The sequence below is a fragment of the Chiloscyllium plagiosum genome, chromosome 7 (assembly GCF_004010195.1).
Source record: "Chiloscyllium plagiosum isolate BGI_BamShark_2017 chromosome 7, ASM401019v2, whole genome shotgun sequence".
Taxonomy (NCBI): domain Eukaryota; kingdom Metazoa; phylum Chordata; class Chondrichthyes; order Orectolobiformes; family Hemiscylliidae; genus Chiloscyllium; species Chiloscyllium plagiosum.
In genome coordinates this window covers 106214834-106232291 of record NC_057716.1, presented here as the reverse complement: position 1 = coordinate 106232291, position 17458 = coordinate 106214834, and the positions used below count along the sequence as shown (strand labels likewise).

General features: G+C 45.9%; 1 protein-coding gene across 1 annotated transcript in view; it reads left to right on the top strand.

Moving 5' to 3' along the window:
- Positions 1 to 17458, top strand: part of LOC122551955 (striated muscle preferentially expressed protein kinase-like) — a 267850-nt gene that overhangs the window by 17546 nt on the left and 232846 nt on the right. The window lies entirely within an intron of this gene.

Genomic DNA, 17458 nt, shown 5'->3' with positions numbered 1-17458 from the left:
CTAAGGATTGACCACAACACTGCCTGCTCCTTCACCATCATGTCCCTACACCCTCTGGGAGGAGCAGGGAAGGGGGGGCCGAGTGATGGATGTGGTGCGGTCAGTGTAAAGATGAAACAGGAGAGAAAGTCTTCCACCCAGCGAGTAATCCCACTGACAGTGGTTCAAATCCCACCGCGGGGACATTATCTCAGTTACTTCAATCAAACCAGAATAAAAACCTCCTCTCAGGACCAGTCACTGTGGAACCCCCAGATTATCTTAAAACCAAGATATTGGTCTCACTCAGCGAATCACAGGCTGGGTATAGTACTGAAAGAGGCCATTCAGCCACCATGTCAATGTTAGAATAGCTCACTGCCATTAGCTCTGGCTCCAGGATTTTTTCCACCTCCTGCATCTTCCCTGCTTCCAAGACATTCCCAATGATCTGACAGACTCCAATCCCTAAGGAAGCAGCAATGGGGAAGACAGAGAGTATTTCGGGTGTTGGATAGGGAATACAACGCTCTCCATAACAAACCATCACAACCTGAAAGCAGAGTCACACCAGACTCTAACCGTTAACTCTGTTTCTTTCTCTCTGCAGATGCTACAAGACCTGCTGAGTTTCTCCAGCACTGTCTGTTCCTGTCCCACAACCGGAACCCAATGTGAGGATGGTAACAACTCTCCCTTTCAATGAATGAAGGGACCACCCTCTCCAAGTAGCTCGGTGTTCCACATGACAGGAACCTGGAACATCCGAGTCAGGAACAGGAGGAGGCCATTCAGCCCCTTGAACGTGCTCCGCCAATCGACAAGATCACAGCCAAACAAATGATGGCCATGGCCCTCTGTCTCACTTATCCCTGATAACCTTTGACCCCCTTCCTAATCAAGGATCTAGCTTCAGTGAATCTTCCTCCATTATTTTCTGGAGATGATAATTCCATGGACTAATGACCGTCTGAGAAAAAATAAATTCTCCTCATCTCTGTCCGAAACGAGAAGCCCCCTATTTGCGAACGGTGACCCCTTCTTCAAATCTCTCCCAAGAGGGGAAACAAGCTCTCCATACCTACCCCTTCAATAAACTCACCTCTCGTTCTCCCAAATGCCAATGAGGATAGGCCCAACCTCCTCAGCCCTGCCTTGTGTGACAGCCCCATCATCGCAGGAATCGGCCAAGTGAACCTCCTCTAAGCTGACTCCACTACACACTCCACTACACACATGTCCCTCCTTTGGTCAGGAGTCCCACAATGCACACAGTCCTCCAGGTCAGTTCTCAGCTATACCCAGTCCAGTCGCAGCAAGATTTCCTTTTCTTAATACTTCACCTCTTTGATATAATCACAGAATTGTCATTGCTTAAAAGGAGGCACCTGCATCAGCTCTTCAAACAAAACATCCTTACTTTGTGCCATTCTCCTGCTTTTCCTTCGGCCCTCACACTCTATTCCTCTCCTATTTCTAGGTACAGGTCAACCTTACATTTGTCTTCCTAATCACTTCCTGTACCTGCAGTAAGCCATTTGTGATTCATGTACAGGGATACCCAGATCCCTCTGTACCTCACTCCGTTTGTGATTCATGTACAGGGATACCCAGATCCCTCTGTACCTCAGTGTTCTGCAATCTCTCTCCATTTCAATAACACTTTGCATTTTGACTTTTCCTGCTAAAATGCATCACCTTGTATTTTCTCACATTTGAAATGCCAATTCTTTCATTTAACCTGTTGATGTCTCTTTGCAGACTCGTGAAATCGCCCTCAGAGCTTGCTTTCTGCCCACCTTTGTGTCTTTCGAAACTTTAGTGACAATGAAAAGCTGCTTTTATCTTAGTCTGCTGGGCACACTTTCCTCATTCCTGAAGAAGGACTTATGCCCGAAACGTCGATTCTCCTGTTTCTTGGATGCTGCCTGACCTGCTGCGCTTTTCCAGCAACACATTTTCAAGCTCTTTACATTAGTCGAGCACAACTTACCTTTCACAAACAAATTGCGTTATGATTTTCTAAATGTCCTGTTACTGCAGCTTTATTAATGGATTCCAGTATTTTCCCAGTGACAGAGTTTAAGCTCAAAGTCATACAACACTGGAGACTCTCACTGATGATATGACCTAGTCATGGTAACGAAACATCTGAAAACAAACCTTCCAGCTCAGTGAGCACACTTACATCCATATCATCAACCTGAGCTATAAATCATCTCAAAAATCCCTACCAGTACATAAGATCATGAGAGGCATGGATTGGGTGAATGCGCTCAGTCTTTTTTTCCAGGTTGGGAAATCAAGGACTAGAGGATATCAGTTTAAGGTTAGAGGGGAAAGAATAAAAGGGAACCTGAGGGGCAACCTTTTTTCACAGAGGCTGCTATGCATGTGAAATGAGCTGCCAGCGGAAGTGGTTGAGGCGGGTACATTAACAACATTTAAAAGGCATTTGGACAAATACATGGATAGGAAAGGATTAGAAGGATATGGGCCAAGAGCAGGGAAATGGGGTTAGTGTGGATGGGTATTTTGGTCAGCATGGACTAGTTTGGGGCAAAGGGCCTGTCTCTGTGCTGTAGGACTCTGTGACTCTGTGATCAGGTTATAGTCCAACAGGTTTATTTGAAATCACAAGCGTAGCCCCTTCATCACTGACTCTAACCTGGTGTTGGACAATAACCTAGATTTGGACTCTAACCTGGAGTTGGACTCTAATCTGGAGTTGGACTCTAACCTGGTGGTGGACTCTAACCTGGTGTTGGATTTTAACCTGGTGTTGGACTCTAACCTGGTGTTGGATTTTAACCTGGTGTTGGACTCTAACCTGGCGTTGGATTTTAACCTGGTGTTAGACTCTAACCTGGTGTTGGATTTTAACCTGGTGTTGGACTCTAACCTGGTGTTGGACAATAACCTAGATTTGGACTCTAACCTGGAGTTGGACTCTAATCTGGAGTTGGACTCTAACCTGGTGTTAGACTCTAACCTGGTGTTGGATTTTAACCTGGTGTTGGACTCTAACCTGGTGTTGGACTCTAACCTGGTGTTAGACTCTAACCTGGTGTTGGACTCTAACCTGGTGTTGGATTTTAACCTGGTGTTGGACTCTAACCTGGTGTTGGACTCTAACCTGGTTTGGACTCTAACCTGGTGTTGGATTTTAACCTGGTGTTGGACTCGAACCTGGTGTTATGTGACTTCTGACCTTGTCCAACTCCAGTCAAATCCAGGCACCACCACATCAGAGTTTAGACTGACTGCTCTGAAGTTGCCCATTTTCACTCTCCCTCCTTTCTTGAACTGAGATGTTACATTTATGCTTTTCCAACTCCTGAGACCCTTCCAGAATCCAGGGAGCTTTGGGAAGATTCCAATCAATGTAACCACTCCCAGGATGGAGGCCGTCAGCTGGAGAGGAAACTGCCAGCCTTTATTCTCATTCGTTCTCCCAGAACTTTCTCTCCGCACATCGGGAACAGTTTAAGTTTCCCTTTTGTTTTGTTTTCCTGATTTCTCCCCGATCCTGGGAATCCTTGATGTGCTGCTACCCATTAGAGTACCACAGCTGGATCGTTCATGGAAGTCCAGGTGGTAACAGAGAGCAATGTGGAGAGGATCCCTCACCCTTCCTCACTGATTGCGGTGGGAACAGGCAAAGTTCTCTATCCCTAAGGAACAAGCAATTCACCCGTGTGACACACCACTACCTCCTCACAGCCTGGCAGGTTGCTGACGTTAACTTATCGCCAGGCTAGACCTGATTGCCCCTTCCCACACATCACCCCACCCCTCAGTAAATACTACACAATGTTGGTTTTGAGTTGGTGGAGAGAATTTCCATTCTGTCACTTACCCTGGTGAATCACTGAGTCCTCCCTCAGGCAGCCACTTCCTCCTTCTTATTTATTAGAAAGGAGAATATTTTATATTCTTGAAAAGTAGCAGCGAGATCGACAACCGATTGAGAAAGGGAGCGGTCACCTTATAAACCCGTGTTGGGCTGGGGGAGGGTGTGGGCGGGGAGAGGGACAGTGTGGGAGGGGGGAACAGAGGGAGGTAGAGCCAGAGAGTGATTGCCCTCCCCTTCCACATTCCTAGACAGCAATTAACCTTCTTTGGAGCAGGTCTCTGTGCACCTTGAGCACTCATATTGTGAACTCCCCACTGACTTACAGTCAGATCTTTCTCATCCCTTATATAGTGCTCAGTCTGGGGGTCTCGCGGGGGACTCTGGGCCTAAATGTGGAATCCATGCTGTGTAATCAAATAACTGAGGAGCGCTTAATTAATACGGAGAGAAACTTAAAATGTCCCCAGTGACATCGCAACAGCTGGTTAATGTTCTCATAGCACCGTAACTCGGCTGATATTACAATTAGAGACCCTGCCTGTGTCTTACAGCATCAAGGCCTGAAGTGGGAATGTTTGCTGATCATTACAAGTGGCAAGTAACATCAACGCCACACAAATGCCAGGCAATGACCATCTCCTTACGAGATAATCTAACCACCGCCCCTTGACATTCAATGGTGTTACCATCCCTGAATCCCCCACTATCAATATCCTGGGGGCTACCATTGACCAGAAACTCAACTGGACTCACCATATAAATGCATTGGCTACAACAGCAGGTCAGAGGCTGGGAATACTGCAGCAAGTAACTCCCCTCCTGACTCCCCAAAGCCTGTCCACCATCTACAAGGCACAAGTCAGGAGTGTGATGGAATACTCCCCACTTGCCTGGATGGGGGCAGCTCCAACAACACTCAAGAAGCTCAACACCACCCAGGACAAAGTAACCGCTTGATTGGCACCACACCCACAAACATCCACTCCCTCCACCACTGACGCTCAGTAGTAGCAGTGTGTAACATTTACAGGATGCACTGAAGAAATTCACCAAAGTTCCTCAGACAGCACCTTCCAAACCCACAACCACCTCCATCTAGAAGGTCAAGAGCAACAGTTACACAGGAACACCACCCTCTGCAAATTCTCCTCCAAGCCACTCATCATCCTGACTTGGAACTATATCGCTGTACCTTCAGTGTCACTGGGTCAGAATCCTGGAATTCCTTTCTGAAAGTCTGACCTACTCTCGTGGTGGTTAATCAGTGGAAATATTACTGTGGGTGACTTGGTGATGGAGGAAGAGAACAAGAACAATGAACACTACAGCACACAAACAGGCCCTTTGGCCTTCCAAGCCTGCACCGACACATTTTGCTCTTCCATACCAAAAATGACTAGCTCATTCCTGATGAAGGGCTCTTGACAGAAACATTGATTCTCCTGCTTCTCGGATGTTGCCTGATTAGATTAGATTAGATTACATTACATTACAGTGTGGAAACAGGCCCTTCGGCCCAACAAATCCACACCGACCTGCCGAAGCGCAACCACCCATACCCCTACATTTACTCCTTACCTAACACTACGGGCAATTTAGCATGGCCAATTCACCTGACCTGCACATCTTTGGACTGTGGGAGGAAACCGGAGCACCCGGAGGAAACCCACGCAGACACGGGGAGAACGTGCAAACTCCACACAGTCAGTCGCCTGAGGCGGGAATTGAACCCGGGTCTCAGGCGCTGTGAGGCAGCAGTGCTAACCACTGTGCCACCGTGCCGCCCATAAACTGATTTGCTGTGCTTTTCCAGCGCCAAACTCTCCACTCTTTAAAACTTCCCTCCACTCTGCACCTTGAATCTGCGTCCTCTAGTGTTTGACCCCTTCACCCTGGGAAAAAGCCTATCCAGCCTTTTCAAAGCTAAAATCCCCCAGACCAGGCAACATCCTGGTTAACCTTTTCTGTACCCTCTCCAAAGCATCCACATCCTTCTGATAGTGTGGTGACCAGAACTGTACACAATATTCCAAGTGTGGCCTCACTAAAGTTCTATAAAGCTGCAGCATAACTAGTCTATCCTTATACTCAATACCCCTGCCAATGAAGGTAAACATGCCATAGACCTTTTTACTACCTTACCTACCTGTGCTGCCCCCTTCAGTGATCTGTGAACCTGCAGACCCAGATCTCTCTGCATATCAATACTCCTGAGGGTTCTGCCATTCACTGTACTTGACTTTCCAAAATGCACCACCTCACATTTGTCCAGTTTTAACTCCATCTGCCATTTTTCTGCCCATGCTCCCAACTGATCTATATCCTGCTGTATTCTCTGACAATCCTCCTCACTATCCACAACTCAACCATCTTTGTATCATCCACAAACTTACTAATTAGACCAGCTACCTTTGCCTCCAAATCATTTATGTAGACCACAAATAGCAGAGGTCCCAGCACTGATCCCTGTGGAACACCACTAGTTACAAACCTCCATTCTGAAAAGCATCCTTCCACCGCTACCCTGTCTCCTATGACTAAGCCAGTTCTGTATCCAATTTGCCAGCTCACCCTGATACCATGTGACTTCACCTTTCATACCAGTCTGCCATGAGGGACCTTGTCAAAGGCTTTACTGAAGTCCATGTAGACAACATCAACCACTTTTCCCTCATCAATCATCTTCGTCACCTCCTCAAAAAGCTTGATCAGGTTAGGGAGACACAACCTCCCCCCACACAAAACCATGCTATCGTTAATGAGTCCATTTTCTTTTAACATTGTTCTGTTGTGTGTAAGAGCACTGTGGATGTAAAAAAATTAACATCTGGAATGGTGTGGGCACTTGTGGTGCAGTGTAGTGTCCTTACCTCTGAGCTAGGAGCCCTGGTTTTAAGTCCTACCTTGCTTAGAACATTTCTGAGCAGGTTGATATGAAAATAAAATCTGGAATTGAAACCTGGTCTCAGTGATGGTGACCATTCTTTAATTTTTTTGTAAAAGCCCATTTGCTTTACTGATGCCCTTTATCTGCCATCCTTAGCAGGTCGGGCCTACATGTGACTCCAGACACACAGCAATCTGGTAGGTTCTTAACTGCCCTTTGCAATGGCTGAGCAAGTACTGGGGTCAATTAGAGATGGATAATAAAATGCTGAGTCAAGATTAGAGTGGTGCTGAAAAAGCACAGCAGGTCAGGCAGCAACCAAGGAGCATGAGAATCGATGTTTCGGGCAAAAGCCCTTCATCAGGTTCTAATCTCCAGCATCTGCAGTACGCATTTCTGCCCAATAAAATGCTGGCCTAGCCAGCGATGCCCCACATCCCAGGAAATAAGAGGACTCTTTTGTTGGTTCCTACCCTACAGTCATAGTGTCATAGCAATGTACAGCACAGAAATAGACCCTTCGGCCCAACCCTTCCATGCCAACCAGATATCCTAACCTTATCTATTTACTAGCACTTGGCCCATATCCCTCTAAACCCTTCCTATTCATATACCCTTCCAGATGCCTTTTAAACGCTGTAATTGTACCAGCCTCTACCACTTCCTCTGGCAGCTGATTCCATACACGTACCACCCTCTGTGTGAAAAAGTTGCCCCTTAGGTCTCTTTTATATCTTTCCCTTCTCACCCTAAACCTATGCCCTCTAATTCTGCGCGTTCTTATACTAGTCCCTCTCCCCATTTCGGGACAGACTGTGAGCTGAGGAGACAGTAATCGGAGCCAGGTCTTGTCCTGTCCTGTCATGGCTGCTGTTACCATGGCTGCAGCCAATCCTCCTCCTCTGGGACTCCGTCATTGTCAGTGCAGCATCCTTGAGTCAGATTCCCTTCATTCCGAGATTTCTCTCTCCAGGCTGGGATTAGCTGCCGAGGTTTCCATTTCAGGAAGGCTGCAGCAGTAATGGCTGGCTGATTCCACTGCACAGCAGGTCATTAAAATAATCTCCTGAGCAATCGGCCACCTTGGGCAGGGACGTAGTGGCCCCAGTTGGTGTCAGGACTGAAGCACATCAAATTGTTTTGGGTTTGACACTGACAGGCTCTTTCCCTCTGGCTGGGCAATATAAAATACACAGGTCACAGGCTCTGTGACCATTTGGACTGAGGTGAGGGAGAAACGGGAACACTTGGATCTGAACATCTGACAGCTCCACTTCAAATGTATGGAATGAGTTGCCAGAGGATGTGGTGGAGGCTGGCACAATTGCAACATTTAAGAGGCATTTGGATGGGTATATGAATAGGAAGGGTTTGGAGGGATATGGGCCGGGTTCTGGCAGGTGGGACTAGATTGGGTTGGGATATCTGGTCGGCATGGACGGGTTGGACCGAAGGGTCTGTTTCCGTGCTGTACATCTCTATTACTCTAAGATGTACACATGGTGTTCTTACCAGTGCCTCTTGTTCATCAATTTTACTGATTTTTCTCCTTAATTTCTTCAATTAGGTATGTGCCAACTGTAGGGAAATGGGGTTAGCGTGGCTGGACATTTTGGTCGGCATGGACCATTTTTGGCGGATAGGCCTGTCTCCCTGCTATAGGTCTCTGGATTCTATGACAGAGGGTTGTCAATCAGAACTTTTCAGTTGGGTCAGAAATTGGCTAGCTGAAAGAAGACAGAGTGGTGGTTGATGGGAAATATTCATCATGGAGCTCGGTTACCAGTGGTGTGTCACAAGGATCTGTTTTGGAGCCACTGCTGTTTGTCATTTTTATAAATGATCTGGAGGTGGGCGTGGAAGGATGGGTTAGTAAATTTGCAGATGACGCGAAGGTAGGCAGAGTTGTGGACAGTGCTGAAGGATGTTGTGGGTTACAGAGGAACATAGATAAGATGCAGAGCTGGGCTGAGAAGTGGCAAATGGAATTTAATGCAGAAAAGTGTGAGGTAGTTCACTTCGAAAGAAGTAACAGGAATGCAGAGTACTGGGCTAATGGTAAAATTCTTGGCAGTGTAGATGAACAGAGAGATTTCGGTGACCAGGTGCATAAATCCCTGAAAGTTGCCACCCAGGTTGATAGGTTGTTAAAAAGGCATATAGTGTGTTGGCAAGATTAGAGCAGTGCTGGAAAAGCACAGCAGGTTAGACAGCATCCGAGGAGCAGGAAAATTGAAGTTTCAGGCAGGAGCCCCCTGATGAAGGGCTCTTCCTGAAACGTCGATTTTCCTGCTCGACGGATGCTGCTGGACGTGCTGTGCTTTTCCAGCACCACTCTAAGCTTGACTCTAATCTCCAGCATCTGCAGTCCTCACTTTCGCCTATATGATGTGTTAGCTTTTATTGGTAGAGGAATTGAGTTTCGGAGTCATGAGGTCATGCTTCAGCTGTACAAAACTCTGATGCAGCTGCACCTGGAGTATTGCGTACAGTTCTGGTCACCACATTATAAGATGGATGTGGAAGCTTTGGAAAGGGATCAGAGGAGATTTACTAGGATATTGCCTGGTATGGAGGGAAGGTCTTATGAGGAAAAGCTGAGGGAACTGAGACTGTTTTCATTGGAGAGAAGACGGTTGAGAGGTGACTTAATCGAGATGTATAAGATAATCAGAGGGTTAGATAGGGTGGACAGTGAGAGTTTTTTTCCTTGGATGGTGAAGGCTAACATGAGGGGGTTTAAATTGAGGGGTGATGGATTTAGGACAGATATCAGGGGTAGTTTCCTTACTCAGAGAATAATAGAAGCATGAAATGGCTTGCTTGCTACAGTAATAGACTTGCTGACGTTAAGGGCATTTAAATAAGCTTTGGACATACATACGGATAATAATGGAATAGTGTAGGTTAGATGGTCATCAGATTAATTTCACAGGTTGGCGCAACATTGAGGCTGAAGGGCCTGTACTGCGCTGTAACGTTCTATGTATTATTAATCTTTCTCCCAGGGATGTTAGTGAACCCAATAGGTTTTTACAATAATTACTGTTAGTTTTCAGACTAGCTGTCAATTCTAGATTTATTAATCAGATTTAAATCCCACCAGCAGATGTGGTGGGATTTGAACCTGCGTCCCCACAACATTAGAGTGGTGCTGGAAAAGCACAGCAGGTCAGGCAGCATCTGAGGAGCAGGAAAATCGATGTTTCGGGCAGGAGCCCTTCATCAGATTACCAGTCCAGTGAGTCTATCACCTCACGATTATCTCCACTCCAAACTAAATAAATTGCCTTTATATAGTACCTTTCAGAACATCAGACAATGCCAATATTTAACTATTAATGTGGAAACAAGATTCCACAACAGTAATTATAGAATTATAGAGTCACAGAGACGTACAGCATGGAAACAGACCCTTTGGTCCAATCCGTCCATGCCGACCAGATATCCCAACCCAATCTAGTCCCACCTGCCAGCACCCGGCCCATATCCCTCCAAACCCTTCCTATTCATATACCCATCCAAATGCCTCTTAAATGTTGCAATTGTACCAGCCTCCACCACATCCTCTGCAAGCTCATTCCATGCACGCACCACCCTCTGCGTGAAAAAGTTGCCCCTTAGGTCTCTTTTATATCTTTCCCCTCTCACCCTAAACCTATGCCCTCGAGTTCTGGTTCTTGTGAGAACCATCTCTTTTAGTGACATGAGATTATTATTGGCCCAGGACATTAGAACTAAATAGATCCCATTGTTTCTCGAGCAATGCTGTGGAATCTTTCACATTCACCCGAAAGGCCAGACAAGGCCTGAGTTTAAGGCCTCATCCAACAGGCAGCAGGGGTGTCACGGTGGCTCAGTGGTTAGCACTGCTGCCTCACAGTGCCAGGGACCAGGGTTTGATTCCAGTCTCGGGCGACTGTCTGTGTGGAGTTTGCACATTCTCCTTGTCTCTGCGTGGGTTTCATCCGGATGCATCAGTTTCCTCCCACAGTCCAAAGATGTGGTTAGGTGAACTGGCCATGCTAAATTGCCCCATAGTGTTCAGGGATGTGCAGGTTGGAGTGGATTGGCAATGGGAAAGTCAGAGTTAGGATGGGGGGTGGGGGGGAGGTGGATCTGGCTGCAATGTGATTCAGAGGATTGGTGTGGGCTGGATGAGCTGAATGGCCTGCTTTCACAGTGTAGGGATCCTATTAACAGACAGTGCAGCACTCCCTCAGTACAGTACTTGGGAGGGTGTGTTTTAGCCTCTAGACCAAGACTCGAACCCACATTGCTCTGACACAGGGGTGAAGACACAACCCCCTGGACACAGAAAGGCAGCTGGGATCCATGTTCCTCAGCACTTCCCTGTGACTACTGCCTGAGTGTGGATTTCAGGGCATAGGAAAGGGTCCAGTTCAACCTCTTCTTTAATGAGAAGACACATGAGTGGTTCATCCTGGAGCTACAGTGATTCAAACAGGTCCATCAACTCTGTGTAGAAAGGAGGAATTCAGTGTGTTGCACTTCAGCCCCTGCTCCTTGTCTATGGACACCCCATGTAGGCAAGGTCCATCACTGGGGGTTATAGTGCCAGACTTCCTGCCCCTCCTTCGCAGTTACAACCCCCACCCAGGGGTCCATCATCCCCTGAGAACGCTACTTGGGTCGAGTATATCTCCATTCATGTTTTTGTAAGCTTCCTGTAAAAGGGTTTGCTTGTATTTTTGTGGCAGTGCTCCATCAGGGGCTCGCTAACGATTGGTGAACGTGATGTTGAGAAAGTATAGAAAGGGTAATGGATGGAAGCCATGGATTATACACCACGGTGAGCAGCGGGAGGAGGGGTGGATTCTTAACTGAAATCCCTCGAGATATTCGTTTGAGGAGAATCTGTTTTTGAGAAAGCCAGGGAGTCCAGCATTTTCAGAACATTTAAGAAGATACAGGCATGGTCAGTAAGTGTAAGGGCTGGGACATGGTTGGTGGGGGGGGTGGGGGGGGGGGGCACAGTCTGCAGGGAACAACAGGGCACAGGTCCAAGTTGCTGTCTTGACACCAAGGGTGGTGAGCAGAGGGAGAATGAGGGTGCGGAATAGCACAAGACCAATCACTGAGATACCCCTCATGCGTTTGGAGTCTTTCGAGAGTCTGTAGAGTCAGAGCTTGGGCTGAGAGCTTAGGCACATGAAAGGTACCTGCAGAGAAAGGAAAACTACACTAGACACATCCAGGACCAGGCAGAAACAAACAGGGACAAAAACGGGAGCACTTGCTACTCACACAGAGGATTGTTCTACAGCCACCACACAGCATGAGGAATGGCTACAGGGGAAAAGGCAAGGACCAAGGAATAAATCTCCAGCAAGATTACAGCATCAGGAAGATCATGGATCGGAGATGATAAAAGGGCAAATCTAAAATGTAGAAGACAGAGCCAGACACGACACAAAGGTAAGAAGATTTGACAGGATGAAGAAATGAACAATTAAAACCAGGGAAGATGTTTTACATTCACAGCCACAGAAGGATATAGGAGGTGACAGAGATAGAGAGGGGGTGTAGGAACTGGAGGAGGGGACAGAGATAGGGAGAGGATGTAGGGGCTGGAGGAAGTTTCAGAGAAAGGGTGGATTGTAGGGGACTGGAGAGGGTTACAGAGATGCAGAGGGGGTGTCGGGGCTGGAGGGGGTGACAGAGATAGGGAGGGGGTGTAGGGGCTGGAGAGGGTTACAGAGATAGGGAGTGGGTGTAGGGACTGGAGGAGGTGCAGTTTACATGTAGGGGTTGGCAGATAACCGATATCTGGGAGTGAATGACAGACTGGAATCTAATTGAGGGGTTTGGGGTAGTTTACATATAGAATAACAGATCCCCGGGAGTGAATTGGAGGCTGGAATCTAGTAAAAGGAGTCCGAGATTTATGTATGAAAGACCAGATACCTGGGCATTAGTTAAAGACTGGAATCTCAAAGAGATTTATGTCGAGAATAATAGACTTCAGGAGCGAATTTAATAGAAGGATTTGGGGAGTTTGTGTAGAAGAGTGAGTTACAGATGGGAATCTAACCAAGGGGCTCAAGGTGGTTTATGTACAGAATAACAGATATCTGTGAGTGAGTTACACACTGGAATCTAATCGAGGGGTTTGGGTGGTTTCTATACAGAATAACATATACCCGGGAGGGAGTTACAGACTAGAATCTAATTAAAGGGTTTGGGGTCGTTTATATATTGAATAATAGATACCTGGGAATGAGTTGCAGACAGGAATGTAATCGAGGGGTGATTTAAATATTGAATAACAGACACCGAAGAGTAAGTTAGAGACTGGAATCTAATCAGGGAGTTCAGGGTCTATATATAGAACAACAGATACCCGGGAGGGAGTTACACACAGAAGTCTCATTGAGGGGTTCAGGGTGCTTTATATGTAGAATAACAGAAGCATGTAAGTGAGTTACAGACTGGAATCTAATCGAGGGGTTCGGGATGGTTTGTACATAGAATAACAGATACCCGGAAGTGAGTTTCAGACTGGAATCTAATCAAGGCATTCACGGTGATTTATATATACAACAGATACCCAGGAGTGAGTTACAGACTGGAATCTAACTTGAGGCATTCGATGTGGTTTATATATAGAATAACAAATACCCGGGAGTGAGTTACAGATTTGAGTCTAATTACAAGGTTTGTGGTGGTTTATATATATATAACAGATACCTGGGAGTGAGTTACAGACTGAAATCTAATCGAGGTGTTCGGTGTGGTTTATATGTAACAGTTACCCAGTACTGAGTTACAGACTGGAATCTAATTGACGGGCTTGGGGTGGTTAATATTTGAATAACAGATACCCGTGAGTGAATTACAGACTGGAATCTAAACAAGGCATTCGGTGTGGTTTATTTATATGATATCCGGGAGGGTGTTACAGACTAGAATCTAATCCAGGGGTTCGGGGTGGTGTATATATAGAATAACAGATACCTGGGAATGAGTTACAGACTGAAATCTAATCGAGGGGTTCGGTGTGGTTTATATATATAACACATACCCAGGTGGGAGTTCCAGACTGGAATCTAATCAAGGGGTTTAGGTGGTCTGTATATAGAATAAGATACCCAAGAGTGAGTCACAGACTGGAATCTATTCGAGGCGTTTGGAGTGGTGTATATATAGTATAAGATACAAGGATTGAGTTAGGCAGGAATCTAATTGAGGGGTTCGGGGTGGGGTTTATCATTTATGGGATCTATCAGGAATCTCTGGGTAGTTACCCAATGTAGTTGCTGTCAATAGATTGAATGTGGACGATGACTGCAGTCAGGTTTCTGTCTATCTTTATTTAGCTCAGCTGTCATGCCTCTGCTGCACACCAGAACAAACAGCAACCGTCAAACCCAAAGATACTACATCAGTTTCAGTCATTCGCATCGATTAGATACTCAGTGAAAAACCATCTGGAGTCCTTTCAAAAAATTGATAGTGCATCCCTGTCATCACATTACAGCCAGGGCATTGGAAAGACCACATGTACACATAGATAATTTAAACTGTCCTTGACCAGTCCAGCATTAGAAACATGACTTGTACACAATACCATCAATTAGGTTCTAAACCAGACGTTAGCATTCTTAATACTACAATGTGCACGTGTTCTAGATCACAGTATGGCTTTATAAATAAGTGTACACAATTATTTTCAAGGTATTCTAAATCAGTCTGGCATCTTCATACTGCATATACACAAATACGCTCATAGCATTCTACATCATAATCTTAAATTACTGGCAGTTTAAGCAGCTTTACATCATATCCACTTTTTTTTTACTTAAAACCATTGATTAATGGTTATTAATGACACCAAAGAAACCCACTGACAGCTTTACTCTGTGTACAAGGAGGTGGGATCACACATGTCCTGCTAACTATCCCCATCTTCATTGCTGAGACTGAGCCTACTGTGTGTCAGTGTTCAGCTCTCTGGACTGGGAGTTCACCACCATCAGTCAAGAGGAAAGAGGCCAGTGAGGAGTGTGCATTGGTTCTGGAAAACTGAGTGTGAGGAACAGAGAACTGAAGTGGAGGAGAGAGAGTGAGTCTGTAGGAGAGATGGAAGACACTGGAGAGGGTGGAAACACATTGGGAGACTGAGAGAAACCAAGACACGTCGTGAGAGAGGTAACATGGGTGAAGGTGAACTGCAGGAGGGACAAAGCTAAAAATCACACAACACCAGGCTATAGTCCAACAAGTTTATTTGGAAGCACTAGCTTTCAGAGCGCTGCTCCTTCATCAGGTTGTTGTGGAGCAACATCATAAGACACAATTTATAGCAAAAGATTAAGTGTCAGGCAGCTGAAATGGTATATTGAACAAACCTAGACTGTTGTTCTCTTTCATCTCTTAGAATGGATAGAATGGGTTAAAATGTTTAGAGTTAACAACAATCTAGGTTTGTTCAATATATAATTTGTTGCATGACACTGTAATCTTTTGCTATAAATTCTGTGTCATGATCCTGTTCTACAACTACCTGAAGGTGCATCACTCTGAATGCTTGTACTTCCAATAAACCTGTTGGACTATAACCTGTTGTGTGATTTTTAACTTTGTCCACCCCAGGCCCATACCGGCTCCTCCCCATACAGGAGGGAGAGAGACAGAGAAGCAATGGTGAGAATGAGCTGGGGAAGGGAGTCAAAGGTCATGGGGTGTTGGGGTTGGAAATGTGGACTTATTGAATGGCTCAGCAGATCCGAGGGGCCAAATAACCTTCTCCTAATTAATCAGATTGTTGCACATGGATATTGGTGGCAAACAAATCAGTTCACATGAGCTTTAATCCTGCTGGAGGATCGAGTCGAATCCAGGACATGGGACCCAGGGGCAGAATGCATGGTTTGGCAGGAGGTTACTGAAAGGATAGATCAGCATCAGACTAGGTTTGATCAATTTGGACCTCAGAGATAGCCCAGAGAAACGCTGGTACAGTCTCCTCAGAGAATATTACCAGGAGATTGGATCACAGTGTTTAGCTAGGGAAACATTGATAATGAAGTTGCGTGTGAGGGGATGTAAATTCCTATACAACAGCTGGACTGGGATCAAGTTAGAAGAGGAGAATGGTACTGATCCAATAGGAACAAACCAGACAAACACTGGAAAAGAAGCATTTACAGGAGCATAAGGGAAAATGCACTGGGCACAACAGGCTAACTCCCCCTCAGTTCAACTCTGCTGTGATTCCACAGGAGTTGAAGATAAATGGGAGCTTACTGGGAGTGTCCCAGTCAAAAGAAACCCTGAAGGTCTCAGGGAGTCCAACATGTGGGACTCTGTGGGAAACTAGAGAAGTGATTGCTGGGCCTCTTGCTGAGATATTTGTATCATTGATAGTCACAGGTGAGGTGCCGGAAGACTGGAGGTTGGCAAACATGGTGCCACTGTTTAAGAAGGGTGGTAAAGCCAAGGAACTATAGACCGGTGAGCCTGATGTTAGTGGTGGGCAAGTTGTTGGAGGGAATCCTGAGGGACAGGATGTACATGTATTTGGAAAGGCAAGAACTGATCAGTGATAGTCATCATGGCTTTGTTCATTGGAAATCATGTCTCACAAACTTGATTGAGTGTATTTTGAAGTAACAAAGAAGATTGATGAGGGCAGAGCAGTAGATGTGATCTACATGGACTTCAATAAGGTGTTCGATAAGGTTCCCCATGGGAGACTGATTAGCAAGGTTAGATCTCATGGAATACAGGGAGAAGTAGCCATTTGGATACAGAACTGGCTCAAAGACAGAAGTCAGAGGGTGGTGGTGGAGGGTTGTTTTTCAGACTGGAGGCTTGTGACCATTGGAGTGCCACAAGGATCGGTGCTGGGTCCTCTACTTTTACATAAATGATTTAGATGTGAGCATAAGAGGTACAGTTAGTAAGTTTGCAGATGACACCAAAATTGGAGGTGTAGTGGACAGCAAAGAGGGTTACCTCAGATTACAACAGAATCTTGACCAGATGGGCCGAGAAGTGGCAGATGGAGTTTAATTCAGATAAATGCGAAGTGCTGCATTTTGGGAAAGCAAATCTTAGCAGGACTTATACACTTAATGGTAAGGTCCTAAGGAGTGTTGCTGAACAAAGAGACCTTGGAGTACAGGTTCATAGCTCCTTGAAAGTGGAGTCGCAGGTGCATAGGACAGTGAAGAAGGTGTTTGGTATGCTTTTCTTTATTGGTCAGAGTATTGAGTACAGGAGTTGGGAGGTCATGTTGCGGGTCTACAGGACATTGGTGAGGCCACTGTTGGAATATTGCGTGCAATTCTGGTCCTATCGGAAAGATGTTGTAAAACTTGAACGAGTTCAAAAAAGATATACAAGGATGTTGCCAAGGTTGGACGATTTGAGCTATAGGGAGAGGCTGAACAGGCTAGGGCTGTTTTCCCTGAAGCGTTGGAGACTGAGGGGTGACCTTATAGAGGTTTACAAAATTATGAGGGGCATGGATAGGATAAATGGGCAAAGTCTTTTCCCTGCGTCGGGGAGTCCAGAACTAGAGGGCATAGGTTTAGGGTGAGAGGGGAAAGACATAAAAGAGACCTAAGGGGCAACTTTTTCACACAGAGAGTGGTACGGGTATGGAATAAGCTGCCAGAGGAAGTAGTGGAGGCTGGCACAATTGCAACATTTAAGAGGCATTTGGATGGGTATATGAATAGGAAGGGTTTGGAGGGATATGGGCCGGG